General features: G+C 35.1%; 1 non-coding gene across 1 annotated transcript; it reads left to right on the top strand.

Annotated features, from left to right (window-relative positions):
• Positions 1-7,193: 7,193 nt before the first annotated feature.
• On the top strand, positions 7,194-7,299 carry LOC121827706 (U6 spliceosomal RNA). Its single transcript, XR_006070020.1, has one exon. It is a non-coding gene; the product is annotated as a U6 spliceosomal RNA (small nuclear RNA).
• Positions 7,300-19,492: the final 12,193 nt, after the last annotated feature.

Genomic DNA, 19,492 nt, shown 5'->3' with positions numbered 1-19,492 from the left:
AATCAGAGAACAGCCAAGTGTAGACAGTGAAGGAAACTACTGAAAACAAAAATTTGGTGAAGATGTAATTTAATGAGGGGGCCCTGTTCCAACTCCAACAAGTAGCAGAATTGGCAGCTTTGGATGCATGGTCTCATTTTAGAGTCAAGGATAGAAGAAGGGCATTATGGTATCTCCCTCCATGACTATGGAAAGCCTATGAGGCCAATTATGTGTCAGGGGTGTCCCTGAATGGAGGCCTACAAAAGCCATTGCATGAAGCTGTGAAGGTGAAGCCTCGATTGCCTTAGAGATCTCAAGATATTGGAGATGACAGAGCTGTGAGTTACCTGCTAAGGAGAGCTGCTAACAGAACATAGAATCAGCATAAGAAGTGTGTTGTAGTCAACAAAGCTGACCAGAGTTGGAAAACTGAATAGTGCTTTGACATTAGACATGGAGTTGCAGAGTTTGAAGTTTGTCCAGCTGGTTTTCAGTCTTCCTTTTTTCCAGTATTTCCCCACTATTCTCCTTTTCCCTGCTTTTTTGGAATAGTATGGGCAGTATGTATTTTTTTGGAACATGAATCTTTAAAGGTCTTATAATAAAAAAAACCAGAACCACTGTGTGGTGGTGGTGCACTCCTTTAATCCCAGCGCTCAGGAGGCAGAAGCAGGCAGATCTCTGTGAGTTGGAGGCCAGCCTGGTCTCCAAGCGAGTTCCAGGAAAGGCAGAAAGCTACACAGAGAAACTCTGTCTCAAACAAAACAAAACAAAACAAACAAACAAACAAAAAACAACCCAGAAACAGATACTGGGGTGAAAGTTGAAAGATCAGCAAAGCAGAAGAGCCAGCCATTAGCTTACCTCTGTGAAGTCCTCAGCCTCAAGAGAGCGAGTTCCTGTTTCCTCACACTTTGTATACCTTTCTGTCCCCTGCCATGTTACTTCCTGGGGTTAGAGGCTTGTGTCACCACTGCCTGGTTCTAGTTCTCTCATGTAGTCCAGTGTGGCCTTGAACACACAGAGATCCAGATGGATCTCCACCTTCCTAGTGAGAGGATTAAAGACATTTGCCACCCCTGCATGACATCTGTGTCTAATTTAGTGCCTGGCTCTGTCCTCTGATCCCCAGGTAAGCTTTATTGGGTTACACAACATATCACATTTTGATTTTGATTTTATAGGGAATTGTAGTGAACAGATGGCATGAATCCCAGAAGAGACTTTGGACTTTAGACTTTTAAACATTGTTAAGACTGTGATAGACTATGAGAATGCTTGAATTTAAACAGTACATTTTGCACTATGATATGGCTACAAGCATTTTGGGACTAGGGAGTGGAATGTGATGGTTTGAAAGAAAATGGTCCCCAAAGTAAGTGGCACCATTAGGAGGTGTGGCTTTGTTGGAGTGGGTGTGGCCTTGTTGGAGGACATGTGCCACTGTGGAGGTAGGCTTTGAGGTCTCATATATGCTCAAGCTATGTCCAGTGTCTCAGACCAATTCCTGTTGCTTGCAAGTCAAGATATAGGGCACTGCCTACTTCTCCAGCAGCATGTTTCCCTGCACACTATCATGTCATTCCATGGTGATAATGGACTAAACCTCTGAAAATGTAAGCCCTATTCAGTGTTTTTCCTTCAGAAGGATTGCTGTCCTCATGGTACCTCTTTACAACAATAGAAAGCCTAATTAAGACATTAGGTAATTTATTGAATAGCTGTCAATATTTCTAGCATCAGATAGTTTAAATTTCCCTCTGTGTTAAATCTTTCTTATGTCTTAGTTTTTCTGTACTATTTTATCCCATGCCTTTCCCACTATTGTTTATGGTTTCAATACTTATAACTACAGTGTTATGTATACTTCATGTATGTGTACATCTATTTCCATACCTGTCATTGAGAATTTCTGCAAAAGTAGATATATAAAAAAGGAATTAAGGACAAAACTGCATAATTCTATTTAATCCCACAAGGAAATATTTTTAGATCCTGAGATTGCTGTGCATCCTAAAACCTCTCTGTGATAAACGGTTTTAAAATGTCTATATCTTATGTTTTGTAAGTAATAAGAGCCTAGAAAGGTTTCCATCTTCTTGTTCCTCTTCATCTTTTAATAACTGACATGTTGTGATCTGTTCTAGAATTCTTGCTTTTTCCTTTCATCTTCTTTCTCAATGTTAATAACATTTAGCTGGAATTTTGTATAATTTTTATTGCCTGCTTGAAGTAATTCTTAGACTTTTATTTTCAAACAAGTGTAGCTTTTTGTTTTGAATTTCTTTTTGTGTGTTGAAATAAGCTAAATTAACTCTTCTCTCAGCTCAGCTTTTAATCTTTACAATGAAAATACTTTTTGATATTGTTCTTTTGATAATACTCTGTTTCAATTTTAATGAAATGACTTTTGATAGTGATGAATTATTTATTGATAGAGACATTGTATGTTTCATTTTAAATACTGAACTCTGAGCTAATAATATAGTTTATAAAACACTACAATGTCTTTTTCCCACAGTGACAAAATATCAGTTCTGTTTTGGTTACTTTTTGTTGCTATGATAAAACACCATGACCAGAGCAACTTAGACAAGGAGAAGTTCCCATTTCAGTGGGATAAGAATCCACCACTATCGTTAGAGGGAAGCCTGGCAGCAAGCATCTGGTATTGCAGCAGGAACTGCTCAAATCCTGAACTGCAAACAGAAAACAGAGAGTAAAGTGGGGGTTGAGGGAGGCTTTGGAAACCTTCAAAATCACCCCCAGTGACACATGTCCTTCAGCAAAGCTATAGATCCTAAGCTTTACAAAACAGTGCCACCAACCAGGGAACACATATTTAGTTGCCAAAGAATATAGAAGATATTACATTAAAACCATCACAGACCCCAAAGATTTCTGCTGTGAATATTGCTGAATATGTCTTACTATTTTTATGAAAATTCTTTATATCTTTAAGAAAATTTTGTGGTGGTATTGTGTTCCCCAAAATATTGTGTACTCTAATAAATTTATCTGGGGTCAGAGAACAGACAGCCACTAGATACAAAGGCTAGAAAATGGTGGCACTCACACCTTTAATCCTAGCATTCCAGAGATAGAAATCCCTCTGGATCTCTGTGAGTTCAAGGCCACATTGGAAATAGCCAAGCATGGTGACACACACCTTTAATCCCAGAAAGCCAGCCTTTAATCCCAGGGAGTAGTGGTAGAAAACAGAAAGATATATAAGGCGTGAGCACCAGAAACTAGGGGCATTTGGCTGGTTCAGATTTTGGCTGGTTAAGCATTCAGGCTTTTGAGCAGTAATTCAGCTGAGACCCATTCCGGATGAGGACTCAGAGGCCTCCAGTCTGAGGAGACAAGACCAGCTGAGGATCCGGCGAGGTGAGATAGCTGTGGCTTGTTCTGTCTCTCTGATCTACCAGCATGGACCCCAATAACTCGCCTCAGGTTTGATTTTATTAATAAGAACTTTTAAGATTCCTGCTACAAAATTTAATACTTGAAATATCACTGATAGGAAGCGATTACTTCATATTACAATGTGAATACTCTCTGGCATGTTGAATGCAAACATAGTTATCTATTTTGACATTAACTTTTGATTTAGAAACTGTAAACTCACTTTTAAAACAATAGCTTCTTAAACAAGTAATTTATTTTACTTTTCTTTTTTTTCGTTTTCTTAAAGATAATAGAAATAGCAGTTCACTACCCTTACAAGTTTTCAACCAGTATCTTTACAACAGTTGAGACGTTTCTACTGCAAATCAAGAAGACTTAAGAACACATGTACTGATGACATGAAAATAATATTTATAGCCTCTCCTTCTAATTTTATGATTGCCAGGCACATTGTAATTTGTAGGAATAGTTTTAAGGATTTACCAATGTTGAAAAAGTATGTTCACACATTAACTCTCTGGAATGCTTATTTGATCTTTCATTATCCTTGCTACATCTTTCAACTTTTCTGAAGTGCAGGGTATACCATTCTTTTTGGCACCTGTAGTCATTTTATATCCTCCAACTATTCAAGCTGCCTTCTATAGCATCAGCCAAGTTTGAGAACTTTTGCAGTTTGTGTTGTGAAGGAACCAAATCTCTTCTCTGTACTGTGACCCAAAGGACATCTGACATTTGCTTTTGTCTCTAAGCCTTTTGTTGCTTGGTGTTATATGAGTCTTCATAATCTAGCTTACACTTACAGGCACTATGTGTAGCTTTGCTAGCAATGTCATTTCAAGGATAGGGGGATTCTCTTGAGCTTGTCTGTCCTTGTGGTCATGTGAAAATGCTCTCAGAATACATAGGAAGTCTAACATTATAGCCAGATAAGAATCAGGAATACTTACAACTTTATATATCTTTGTATATTTTTTCTTTATTGTATTTATTGTAGAAGAGAAGATTTTTAAGAAAAAATGAGAGAACTACATATTTTAAGCAAGTACCTGATTTTTTTCAATGTCCACTCAGTGCTAGACAAAACTTGAAAAATTTCTGATTTTGTTTGTTCCCCCTCAATATTTTTCATTCATGATATTTTGATACCTAGAGTAGAGACCTGGCATCATCACAGAGACTGATTATGTAGCCTTTCACCATTCAGTCACTTTCTATCTGCGTGAGGATGAGATTTGAAAATAGACATTCTCTGTGAAAGTGAAGGAAGGCCACTGGCAATGTGGCAGGTAAGGAACTGTGGAAATAGAATGACGAGTCAGGCGCACTTAGCAAGTGTGAACTGCCAACAAGCTGTCAGCTGCCAATGTGAATTACAGTTTCATCCTGAGAAGACCTCACATCTCAAATGTTTAAACATTTCAAACTTTACTAAGACATCAGGATATGCTGTTTCTATGGCTGTCAATCCCACCCACTCAGTGCTGTCCTAAAATAAATAAAGACATATTCTTGATCTGCATAATGTTTTCTCAAAATGTACATGTGAGAAAGAAAGTGACAAAAGGCAGAAAGACAGACAGACAGATGACAAAAAGGCACAGAGAGAAACAGAAAGAGACAGACACATACAAAGACAGAGGAGGCTCTCTAGAAGATAGGCACATGTTATATAACTGTGTATTTATGATTTGGTTAATAATTTTACGCATTTTACAAAATTTTATACTCAAATTTACTCATATTTCTTGTTGTGTACTAGTTAGTTTCTGATATCATGCGCTTCATATACATTCTGTGTATTCCTAATCACATGTTAGTAATTTGAATCACATCTAAACTTAATAATGGAAGATAATGAATGAATTCCCAGAATGTATTTTCAATGACAATTATATTTCACTAGATCTCTAAAGTCTTGCCATTTCATTCCCATCTTCACAGTAGTTAAATTTTCTTCTAAATTCTTTCAATCTTTTATTTATTTGCTCTGGGAAACTGCTACATGAGATGTTTTCTCACTAGAGTAGAAAGAACAAATTTGGGAAGTACTCTCCTGAGGACTGACCAAATGCTCTTTTTCTTTCTCTATCAAAAATCAGCTAAACTGACTAATTTGTAAATCAGTCTATTGGTTTTCTTTTTAACTAAGCAGAAAGAAAACTCACAGACTCTTGCCAAACATCTGGAGAATAAAGGGGTTCCTAAGTAGAAGGTGTTTCTGTCATTACAGAAATGATGAGAAGAAATGATATGTACCCCTGTACCTGCTGTTTAAGGGTAGTGGCACATTGGTTTCCTTTGCAGTTCTGGCACAAAGCATTATGACATTAAACAATTGGGAATTTTGAAGCTTTTCCTCAACCAAAGTTCTGATGATTCACAGTCCTCTTTGATTTTTCTATAGTATGTTCTTTAATGTAATAAAGAACATACTATTCTATTGTTCAGTTGGAGTTTGATATAGTCCTTTGAATTCCATCAGTATGATAACTACTCAGAGGAATAATGCTATAAAGATGCCGCTATAAAGTAAAATGTAATTTTTGAATGAAAAATTAGTTTAACCAGGTATAACAAAAGATTAAAAATCCATTTCATGATGCAACATTTCATTATTTTTGGTGTTATATTCTCTAGCTGTACTTAGGTTTCATTTATCATTAACAAGAACTCTGTGCCTGTTGTCCTTGCATTTTATTAACTTGTTCATCATGACAGAGCTTTATGGAGAATAATGTCTTTCTTCAAGTGGCAGCCAAGATAACTAAAGGCCTTCACTTTCTTCTTCCATAGTATTTATCATAAATGATAATTAATTTCACACCTACGTTCATACTTTGTTGTATCCCATGTAAGATATTTGACAACAGACACAATGTGTATTTATTCTTCATGTATATAAATTATATCAGAGTCATTTGCAGATGTTCAATAAGTACTTGATTACTGAGTGAGGGAGTTGTTTATTCTCTATATAAATAATGTTAGTCTTCTAGAAAAGGATCATCTCACTAATTATGAGTTTTGCTACTAGTTTAATGATATCCTTAGCACTTCTATTAGCAAAGAAATTGTATGATAAGAATAAGAAGCCAGGCGGTGGTGGCGCACGCCTTTAATCCCAACACTCGGGAGGCAGAGCCAGGCGGATCTCTGTGAGTTCGAGGCCAGCCTGGGCTACCAAGTGAGTCCCAGGAAAGGCGCAAAGCTACACAGAGAAACCCTGTCTCAAAAAATCAAAAAAAAAAAAAAAGAATAAGAAAATATATAAGAATAGTTTCTCAAAAACAACCATTCAATAAATATTTACCTTTAAAACATAAAGTTGAACCTTTTCCCAGGCAACTGCTTCACAAACTTCTGATGTCTAAAATTTCTTTCTTCTATATCTAGCATATTACAGTTTCTTTATTAATAATGTTGAGCTGGGATTGGCAGTACAGGCTTGTGATCCCAGTACTAGGGAACAGGGAGCAAAAGGCTGCCAATTTAAGAGCAGTCTGACTACATAATGAGTGCCATGCCTCCTAGGCTGCATATAGACACCACTCTCTGAAAAAACAATTCATAGACTACTCTCCAGTGATGGCCTCATACCCAGATGCATTTGGTTAAACAAAATGCCTATTTATCTTTAAAAAATGGGGCAAGGGAACTTAGAAGGGGTGGTGGGTAGAGGTGGAGCTGGTAAGTGTTGGAGAAGCAGTGTGGGATGACTATGATCAAAATACACTGAAGGAATACACCGGCTTCGCAAATAATTAATTAAAATAAAATTTAAAGTATCTTCATTAGCTATGCTTGCTTTGGCAGCATGTATTCTAAACTTGAAATAATACAGAAAAGATTAGTTTGGCCTTGTGTAGGGATAACCTGCAAATTCACAAAGAATTCCATATTTTTATGGCAACCTATTAACTCTACATATAGTTCAATGGAAATTACCCATTTTTTTCTGATAATACTTCTCATAAGTTTAGATCATCTAACAACAAACCACAATACCGAACATGTGAAGCCATCTTTTGAGTTGTTGGCTGGGATTGTACAAGAGACTACCAAAACATTACAGACTATTTCTATTGCCTTTGGTTGTCCCCAAGATGTGGAATATAAATCCCTATTGCTGAAGATACCATGCACTTCGAACACAGGCTTCAGAGGCCCCTGAGATGGAAGTGAACTGAAAGTCTTCCTGAGGAGTTTGAAGGCACAATGCAGTCTTCTAGAGTGGGTGTACCAAGAGTCCTACTATGATATCGATTATACCTGTGAAACCGAACAATGGCCAGCATATCCTTAAGGGTGCAGTAGTGGTTTCTATACCTTTGCAGTAAACAACAGCTCTCTGATCATATTTAAGACTCATTCAACATGAGGGAAAGGATTTCTGATGTTAGAAGCATAGCCAGCTACTCAGGGCTAGTGAAGCCATGGATCTTGGAGTAGAACCTACAATCACCACTTTACTAAACAAGTATAATCCTTACTTACATCCCAAGTATTTACCCTTACACCCACACATGGGTGTAGTCCTCAATCCTCATTAAGGAAACTTCTCTTTGCAACAAACAAAAACCATAGAGAATATCACAATCAATAAAAGTACACAATTGTGGGGCTCAGTCCCAAAGGATACATCTACAACACAACTCTACAGTTAAGACTCAGAAAACATTGCCAAAGAATTTTAAGAGATAGAAGACTAGAAAATATTCTTTGAGATTTTTGTCTTCTAGGAATGACAGAAGCTAAACCCATACAGTCTCACCAATAGGACTGCTTAAACATGAACTGAACAGGGACAACAACAATATACATGATACAGTGAATGAGAGAAAGTCAAGAAGGCTTCAATTCTAAACAAAGAAATACAGGCAACTAAAGAATAGCAAGAAAACACTGCAATTGGTTATTCATTACCAACTGGTCAGCCTTGTATATAAAAATATACAAACAAGTAACATAGACTAAGTAGCAGCTTGTATTAATTTCTATCTATCTATCATCTATCTATCTTTTTATATCTACATCTATCTATCTATGTATAATATATATATATATATATATATATAATAGAAATATAACCACTAGTAGAAAAATAGGTGATGAATTTGAAAGAGAACAAGGAGGTAAAGGAGATGTATGTTGGAGGATTGGAGAGGAAAGGGAATGGAAAGGGGAAATTATGTTATTATATTACAATCTCAGAAAAAAAAGAAATGATTCAAATAGATAAAAGAATCTTCCTTAGCTCCTATAGCACAATCAATCTCCAATACTGGCCACTTTTACTTCTGTTGTTACATTTCCCCTGGTAAGAAAGATTGTGTTAGGAATATACCAAGTGGAGGAAGTGGATTTAACACAGAAATAGAAACATAAACTCACAAGTAAAGACTTTAATTTTCTGGGGGAAAAAGTTAGAATTGTGGTACAGTTTGGATTTGAATTGATCTTCAACTATCCATGTTTTAAGGGTTTATTGAAGGTGGTGAAGCTTCAAAAATGATTCCTGTGAGAAGGTTAAATATTTGATTCCAGAATTATTCTGCCTCCTGATCCTCATTGCTCATGACCATGATGGACTTTACTACAGTCACAAACAATAAGATCAAAAGACTATGAACTGTAGTCTTTGGAACTTTAAACCAAGATTAAAATTCCCTTCTTTTAAGTTAGTAGTTTCAGATATTTCATCACAGCAAGAGCAAACTTATTAATCTATAGTTGTCAATGATATGATAAAAGACTATATGATATGTATATTTTATATGTTTAACATGTTTAATAATATATATGAATATGTTTAATGCTGTCAAAATTATATGCCACTTGAGATTTGAATAAAATTTCCTCTATTTTGCAACATTTTTAGGAAAATAATGTCATGTTATATATAGAACTAGAGATCTTTGGAGGGGCTATAGGTTCTAGGGTATACAAAATGGAGATAAGCTAACACATAGACACAGAGTGTTGAATTATAATTTGTATAGTTTTACTTTTGTTTTTTCTTTCTTTTTTTTTGAGACAGGGTTTCTCTGTATAGTTTTGGTGCCTGTCTTAGATCTTGTTCTGTAGACCAGGCTGGCCCCAAACTCATGGAGATTTGCCTGTCTCTGCCCCCTGAGTGCTGGGATTAAAGGCATGTGCCACCACTGCCCAGCTAGTTTTACTTTTTATCTGTATGGGTTGTTTGGCTGCCTGTATGAATGTGCATCAACCACATGTTGGTATTTCTTGGAAGCTGAAAGATGGCACTGGTTTTCCTAGAAGTGGAGTTACAGGTGGCTGTGAAAATGGGAAATAGAACCCAAATGTTCTGGGAGAATAGCTAGTACCCTTAACCACTAAACTACCTCTCCTGCCAGTCAAATTAAATTTCACATATCCATGTTTCTTCATAACATCAAGTTTAAAAAATACTTTCCACTAACATACAGGTCTAATTAACATCAGATAAAGTGAGGGGTCTCACTTTATCTGTTTAATAATATATATGAATATGTTTAATGCTGTCAAAATTACATGCCACTTGAGATTTGAATAAAATTTCAAATCTCAAATAAATTTGAATAAAATGTATATATATATATATATATATATATATGAAACAGTCTCATTTTTGGAACACTTTTATCTAGGAAAACTAGACTTACCGTGGGTATCATGGGGTCTGTAAGGAGATATAGAAGTAAAAAACATAGATAAACCTGATTTTATGAGTAAAATCACATGGCTATAAACAGGCAGCAACCAAACAAAGATCCATGTACAGTATTCATTCACTTATAGGCTCAACATTTGTTCTCAGTCTAAGCCAAACTAGTAGCTGCAGGAGTTTGACATGGGAAAAATCCATAACTTTCTATGACAAAGTGTCCTGAGACAATATATCTTAATTGACCCATTTGTGTACACATTCATTTCTGGTCCCTCAAGCAAAAGATGAATATAACAATAGCTAAAATTACCAAAATGTAGTCTTTCAAGTAAGTTCTGATAAAAACATTCACAACAACAAAGAAGAGATAACAAAGCAGAAAACAACAAAGTCTACAGCAAACAAAGAACAGAAATGAGAAAAGAGAGCAAGATTTTAAGTTCATAGTGCTCACAGTTAATGTACTTTGGGGTTTCTCACACATTCAAATGACAATGACATGTAGATACAAAATTAAATTGTTTAAATTCAGACTTACATATCACCACCTATAGACTTAGAAGACATCAATATCAAGCAACAAAGTGTAAAGCTGTTTTTATTTCAAAGACTAAAATGATGATAAAATTTGATCAGTTACTAGGATAAATCAAAAATTATCTGTTCTCAACTGAACGGCCTCAATAGAATAATATGCATATACTATTTTCATTTAAACAAAAATCAGTATAATGTATAATTTTTCTCTGTATAAAAGGATTAAATATTAAGTAGAAGGTGTTATCAGAATAACTAATAGTTTTTGTAAATTGGTAACTTAATGACTGAATTTGAAAACTATGAACAAATGTAAATTTTATACACAAACAAATACAGTGGAATACCTGGGGGGAAATCTAGGAGATTTATGAACTCTATAAATATAGATACTTATTAAGATATCTGTAGTATTTTAGAACTCAGCTATATATCCTAAATGGACTCCATTACAAATAGAAAGAGAAGCACATAGCCTTTTCCTAGATGAGTTACAAATTCAATTGAACCTCAAAAAATTTGAATATTTTTAGAGGTTTGAAAGCTGATGCTTTAACATAAGCCTTAAAGTTTATGTGAGAGTAGTCACAAATGAGAATAGCCAAAGAAATTGTAAAATAAAAGAGAAATGAGAACATGGTGGCAGCAGTTATTAATATGGCTACAGAAATCAGCACAATTAGATATATAGTCCTTGCTAGACTGGAAAAGCAAAGCAGAAATAATGAAAATTCAGTTTGAGTAATATGATGTATCAGAGACTTAAAACAAAAATCAAAGGAGAGAAAACTTTTCCAATCGCCTTAAGTATACACATAGAATAATCCCCATATGAAAAGTGACACCCGCATGTATCCAATAATTAAAAAACACAAATAATCATGCTATTTTAATTTTTTGAAATAAAATTTGAGATTAGATACTATACTTGATCTTAGTCAAAATGCCAAACAAGGATCCATTTTGAGGCTAGAAAAAAATTTCAAAATAATAACAAATATCAGAAGTCTGTAAGGATAACTGAGAGATATTAAGGATAATTGTAGGTTTTAAAAGAAACATAGTAATAGAAATAATAAAAATTGTTTATCACATGTTAATTAGAATTGTTTATCACCCAATAACAGGATTATAATTTTAAAAGTATGTTATTAGATTTTGCTGCCGTATAGATATCATAGACTATGCTTATACCTACCTGCCTTGAGTAACCTTATGAACAACTAGCTATATGGCATATTCTGTTGCATATGTGACCTACTGTTAACCTAAAATTTTTTTATGCAGAGAATTTCTATATCAAGACTGAACATCTTTTATATATGTAGTCATTTTTAAAAGTTTATAATTATATATATACATGTATATATACTTTTTATGCATATGCTAGACAAACACTCTATCTCTGTGTTGTGTTTGTAGCTTTATAAACATCTTTTAATTTTTAATATATACAATAAAGAATGTTATCATGTTCATCATTTTATATATTTGACAGTTACAAAACTTAGAAAATAGTGAAGAAAAACATTAACTTAGAGTATTTCGGCACAAAGAAAGTCTAGTAACTCAGCCAGGCATGGTGGCATACATCTGAAATCCCAGCAACTGGGAAATTTGAGGCAGAATGATCAAAGATTCAAACCATCTCAAACTACATTACATAATTTTGTAATAAGTATAACCTCTCCCAAAGTAAATAAACTCTAAAATCCAATAGCATAACTATAAAAGGTCTTTAAAAGAAATATCAATAAATTTAAGAAGTTCAAATTAGAAATAGTTAAAGAACTATGATATAACAGAATAAAATGGTCTTTTTTTTTGTCCTTCCTCAGATTAGGCAAAGAAAATTTATGTTACAGGTTAGCTTCCTTATCTAGTCTTATAGGTGCTCTTTCCATTGATAGGTAGATTTTGTCTAAGGATATCCAAGTGTTTATTATCAAATAAGCATCATGAGACTGTGATTCACCACAACTTTTAATAGATGGAGTTGGTATGTATTTTTAAACAGATGCCAGGCTCTTTTACTAAACACTGTTATATCCAGAAATAAATCCTTCTGAAACAAATACACTAGTGCTTCATGTGCACTTGTGCTCACAAGACCACAGGCACACACACAAATATCATATCTTTTTAATTTTTCATATAACATAATAATTAAAACCTAGAAGAAGTTAACATGAATATTAAATGACAATTAGAATAGTATTTTACTGTTTACTGATGCAATGATGTCTGATAAGTTTTCAGAGCAATATCATAAATCTATGTACGTTAATATTTAAATAAATCTCATACTGTTAAGTATGAAAGGAATCAAACTGAAATGTTTACTGTCTTATCCATTTGTGAAAACTGTGACCGTTCCATAATTCTGTAATCAATAAATCATTACCACACATCATTGTACACTTGAATAGACACATCTTCATCAAAGGTATAAAAAAAGCCAATGAACACATTAATGCCTGTCAACATCATCAGTCATTAGGAAATGCAAATCAAAATCACAGTGAGATAGCACTTCCAAGCACTAGGACGGCTATTATGAAAACAACTGGTAATAAACAAGTGCTGGCTAGAACACAGAGTAATTAGAACCCTTGAGCATTACAGGTGGGGATATGAGATGAACCTGCTACTTTAAAAAGTGGAAGTCATTACAAAGTTGAAAGTGGAGTTGACAGTGTCTCCTGCAGTAGACAGAATCCTGTATCTTCTGAATACACTAGCCTTAATTTCAAAAATCTGTGGTTTTGTTACCTTTCAGGATACAAAGGGGCATTAAGGGTAAGAATAAGTTGAGGTATTTGAGGTTACTCTGTTTCTTCTGGGTACTTTAATACTTTCCCAAGTCAATATACATGATACAAGGTAACAGAACAACTGAGTCTTAAGTATGTTATTCCTCTAGCTGTGAAGGTATACAGTTGAGTGACCTCTAACTATTTATATTTGCAACATCATTGCTACTGAAGAAGCTACTATTTTGAGGAACTGGGGGCACAGTTCATGCTATATCAAAAGGTATGGAGCAACAAAAGTAGAACATAAATTTCTACCAGCAGAATTGAACTACCTGTAGTTTTACAGGATGGTATATATGCCAAAGGAACATAACATATGAAAGGGAAGGAATGAATGAAAATATATTAGGAAAACAGGAAAGGAAATACATATTTAACAACATTCTTTTCTTCTTTGAAACACTAGAAGTCATTCTCCACTTTCTCTTAAAAGCTCCTCCTGGTGACAAACAGCTCTTAATCAAAATTCTGTCCCTGCATTTCCCGTCTTAGGCTTTTAAAAACACAGATGATATTAAACACAGAAGGAAAGTGGTATTTATAACATATCATACACAAAATCTACCACTGTCAAAAGATGGAATGCTAAGTAGGACCTGATGAATGTCAAGCTGTGTTCAAAACATGTGAAGGAGAGATGTGAAATGGGAACTTGAATGTCGGAGGTCATATAGAAACCCCACTTACTACTCTTAGGTTACTAAGACTTGTTATAAAATCCATTATATTTTTACTTTTTTTTTTTTTGGTTTTTTGAGACAGGGTTTCTCTGTGTAGCTTTGCACCTTTTCTGGAACTCACTTGTTAGCCCAGGCTGGCCTCGAACTCATAGAGATCCGCCTGGCTCTGCCTCCCGAGTGCTGGGATTAAAGGCGTGCGCCACCACTGCCCAGCATATTTTTACTTTTAAGAATCAAACTATCATGCTTCTTAATATCCAGGCTGTATATAACTCACAACTCTACAGGCAGATTGCTTAAGTTAATAACATTTTATGTCACTGATAAATTATCTACCCCCAGATAAATGATTAAATCTTTCCTTTGTCTTCTGTCAAATAGAGGGGACTTAGTACAAACCAGTTAGGCTAAGATGAAGGTCAAATAAAAGAATTGCATGTTGTTTTTTTCTCCATGTAAAATGATGTAATAAATGATTTTTCTTTCTTATAAGCATATAACGGTAAACTTTCACCTTTAATTATTTGTTATGTGAAGGTTATTTTTTAATTATGATCAAAATATAAACATGCATTTATTGATTACTTACTACATACTAGACTATTTAAGTGTTTTTTATTCATTATTATAACCTTCATTGATAAACTGTTAGATTGTTGTTTTGCTAGAAGATTAAACTATTAAATTGTTTCCCTAAATGTTATTTTCATTATGCTCAGGGAATGTCATGATCAATCATTGCTCTTTAGACTTCCACTTAAAATTATGACTTATTACATTTTATTGTCTTTTATTTCAGTTTTTTTCAATTCATGTTTAAATTTTACTTTACGTACAGAACAACAACAAAAAATGCAGATAGCATAGAGATATGGAACTATATATGGCTATATGAATATATGCACTACTTAGCCTTTTGATACAATTTTCAATTATCATTTCCTGTGACTTGAAATCCTAATGAAGTGCAAGACAGTTGATTAATGGGAAGTAAATAGTAATTAGTGTTCAAGTTGTTGGCTGGGGAGTACAAGAGACTCCCAAAACAATATAAGCTTCTGCTATTTTCCTTGGTTGTTTCCCAAAAGTTGAAGGTAAGACATATTGCTGATAACACTGTGCACTTCAGACATTAGGTCTTGAGCTTGATGACGCAAAAGTCTCTTCCCTGATGACTATCTTTCATAGCATGGGAAGGTCAGAGGCAGGCTTCCAAGGGAGGAAACAGTCAATATTCTTACTCAAGTGTGATGTTAATGAACAAAAACAATGACTAGCAAGTCAAGATGTCCCAAAAGGTACAGTAGTGGTGCTTCTATCTGAGAGTAACTGACAGAAGTCTAATAGGATTTAAGGCTTGCTTAACAGGAACAAAATTATGCCTGGTACTGTAAACCTAGCCAACCACTGAGTAAGCTCATGAATCTTAGAGGAGAAACTGCTACTATCATTTTCCTAAACAAGTTTAATTTAACTGTGCTAAATACTTATCCTTGCACCCACATAAATAGTAATGTTCACAGCCCCCCCCATCATTTAGGAGTTTCTTTATGCAGCAGAGAAACCACAGCTGCTCAAAACGCTGAGAACAAATACCTGCAATGCCCAGCACAATTTGGAATATTTACAACACAACTACTGTACCTAAGGATCAGGAAACATCTAGAAGATAAGGCAGAAAGATTAAAAGTGACAAAGGCTCAGGACATCTGTGTGATTGTACCTTCTAAATGTGACAGGGAAGTTACACTCATGAAATCTCAACAGCATGGGTGCCTCAGTAAGACCCAAACAATGAGAACACCAATTACATATCAGCATAGACTAGGGAAATTCCATGGGCCTTACCACTAGAAGAAGAGCTATAAGAAATTAATGACTGCTTAGAGCAGGACAGCCTTCTTCAGGGATGATCCCCTAAACAGTTATCCAATAGTAAATGGTCATCCCTAAAAACATAAGTATGTAAGTAACACTAAATGGATTCAGTAAGTTGTTTTTGTGTATTTTCCATCTCTCTCTCTCTATATATATATATATATATATATATATATATATATGTTATACGTGTGTGTGTGTGTGTGTGTGTGTGTGTGTATCTGTATTTGTGTGTTTGACAATAATAATGAAAGGAAATGGTCATGAGTTTAAGAGGGAGAAAGGGGTATGGGGGATTTTGGGGAGATGGGAGATTTTATGTAGTATTTTAATTAAAAATAATATTCAAAGCTTTGTAAATTGGCATTAGGTATTTTCTTCTAAAAGTTTTGGCATTCAGAGCTCATGGCTTGTCTGTCATAACCAATTTTGAGCATGCTAACACTGCATTGTTCATTTCAGAGTTTGATAATCACATTGTCATATTTTATGGACACATCTCCTGTCTGTGGTTTAGGCATAAACATGCAGCTGCTGTGCACTGATCATCTGCTGCACTGCCTCAGCAAATCAACAGTGTTCACATCAGGCATTCCAGAGCACGAGCGGATATGAGAGAGGAAATGTGTTTTCCAATGTGAACTCCTAAACAGCCGCTTACAATGGTCACAGTTTGTTCACTGATTCCAGAAACGTGCAAAGGAAGTTTGTCACTCTTTTCATAGCAAAGAAACTTTTTAAATGACATGAAGAAGTAAGCTTGGAGCAAAAGGAAATCATCAGGACTATCTTCACTTTGTTGTTGAATATTGACCTCAGCACTTCACCATGTCCCTGTTCTTGTTCCCATGCTCCACACTTTCCATCATTTCTGATGCCAGAGTGACATGTTTACTTACTCCTCACATCCCAGAGAGGTCTGCACATTAGGAACATGTATTCATGTAGTTAGCATTCATGAAACACTTTCATGTCAGACTACCCAAGAGCTGAGGGTGAAACCTTTTATTGTTTTAAGAAACTTTCTCTATAGTGAACTAGATATTATTCTGTGATTAATTAGAAAGAAAGAAATTTTTATACATGTCCCATAAATTAGAACAAAATCAAAAAAGAGTAAAATTTAAAAATAAGTCTGCACATATAAACAAAATCCATAAACATTATAAGCAGATGGATGAAACTTTACATGTGTGCGCTAGATTTTCATCATTGTAACAGGATATTGTAGTTAAATAATGTAAAGAAGGAGAAAAGCTTTAATTTTGAACATGTTGTCCATGGTTGGCTGATTCCAGTGTCTTTTAAACTTTGACAAGGTAGAAAAACAATGACAGAAAAAAAATTACTCACTTCATGAGAGCCAGGAAACACAAGAGAATGGGAAAGGTCCACCGACAACGGTATATCCTTCAAAGACACTCTGAGAGGTCAGTTTCATCCAGCTAGCTGCATACTCTACAATCCTTCTCTGCTATGAGTTGTTCTCTACACATGAATCCACTGGTAAGGTTTGTGTCCTCCTGATCTCTTACCCCTTTGTGCCCACAAGTGGTGGCATAAGTCTCCAATACATGAGGAGGTTGTGGGACATTTCAGATCCAAATCATAACAGTATTTGTATAGAGTATACTTGTTTGGTCCTGCAAATGACAGATCATAGAGAAGCAGTCTTGTGACAGGGATACCAGTATTGGTTACATAAGAAGTGTGCATTTGACTTCACAGCAGGAGAAAAAGAGTAACAAGGTAGCCAGCTATTAATCCCCAGTTATAGTAAAAACAGTCTTTGTCTTTATTTATTTCTCTTTTGTTTTTTTATACAATACCACTACTGATTTCCCTTCTCTGCTCTGTATTTGTTTGGAAATGAATATGGTCAAAGCTCTGAAAATATATTACTTTCCATTTCAATAATGAAACAAGGTAACTAATAACTTCTATTCTTGTCTTTTTCATATTCAAACTTAAACAATATGATCAGCTTAGAATTCACACCATACTCAATCTTGGTCTTTGAAGGGATGGGACAGAATTTGAGAGGAACTTCAGACTTGTATGATGATTTGGGAAGAGCGCTAGTCAGAACCAGGAAGGTTGAATCACAGTAGAAAAATTCTAACACATATCCCAGGAAAGATTAGTTAATATGATGCTAACTTTTGTAGAGACATCATCACAGGAATCTAACATTATCAATGGTCTGTAACAATTTCTTACCCAAGAGAAATTCTTAGGGTAACCCCAGGAATCAGTGATGTAGTTAGATATACATGATGAGTAGAGTATCAGAAGAGAGGTATCAGAGCTACTGTGTAAAATCACATGATTCAGCAACATTGCACACACTGGAAGCTTTATTCTTTATGCTTCATTTCACTTGTTTAGTAAATTTACTGCAAATAATTCTACAAAGAATGTACCTTTTTTGAATAATTTAAAAGCCATGATTGGAGAGATGTTTCAGAAGTTATGAACAGGCATTGCTTTAACAGAGGACTAAAGTTTTGTTTCTAGTATCCACTGTAGCTGATAACTGCCTGTAGCTTAATTTCTGCGGTAAAGGGTGCCTTTTTCCTACTTCCAAAGAGATCCAGGCATAAATGTAGTGCACATTTATCATGGAGACAGAACATTTAAACACATAAAAATAAAATAATATATTCTAAAATAATTTTAAAAACATTATTGCACGTATATGAAAATAAGTTGTGGTTGTGTAGGTTGGTGTTCCTGTGGAACTCCAAACAGTGGAGTGGGGCCTGTCTCTGACTCTTTTGCCTGCTCTCGGGACCACTTTCCTCCTAATGGGTGGCCTTGCCCAGCCTTGATATGAGGATTTGTGCCTAGTCTTACTGTAACTTGTATTATGCAATGTTCAGTTAATATCCCTGAGAGGCCTGTTCTTTTCTGAGAGGAAACAAAGTAGGACTGTATCTGTGGGAGAGGGGAGGTAGGGGAGGAACTAGAAGGAGTGGAGGGAGGTGAAACTACAGCCAGGATATAATATATGAGAGAAAAATAAATTACAAATGAACAAATATAATTTTTGTATAGCTTGATAAAGTTTTATACTGTTATAATGTTAACAAAATATATATCCCACAAATCTTTTTCTGTCCTCTTCATTAATTACTGACTATATCAAGAGAATCAGCATTCTGTCTTTATCCTCTGGCGATTGAAGGATTGCTTATATAAGGATCACATAGGCTAGACAAGTACTTCCACTAAGTCATATCCACTGCCCCCTTTTTACTTTTTGCCTTGAGTCAGCGTGTCACAAGTTTGTACACACTAGCCTTGAATTCACTCAACTCCTTGTTTAGTTCAGGTGGATCTTAAATGCTTTCCACCACAGCCTCCCAAGTAGCTGAGATAAAAGTGTACACAACCCTGTGTTTTAGTTTCTTGAGACAGGGTTTCTCTGTGTAACTGCCGTGGCTGTTCTGGAACTCACTTTGAAGAACAGGCTGGCCTCAAACTCACTGAAATCTGCCTGACTCTGCCTCTCGAGC

The sequence above is a fragment of the Peromyscus maniculatus genome, chromosome 2 (assembly GCF_049852395.1).
Source record: "Peromyscus maniculatus bairdii isolate BWxNUB_F1_BW_parent chromosome 2, HU_Pman_BW_mat_3.1, whole genome shotgun sequence".
NCBI classification, from domain to species: domain Eukaryota; kingdom Metazoa; phylum Chordata; class Mammalia; order Rodentia; family Cricetidae; genus Peromyscus; species Peromyscus maniculatus.
Note: the sequence above shows the minus strand (reverse complement) of the source record. Positions and strands in the feature narration are given on the sequence as shown.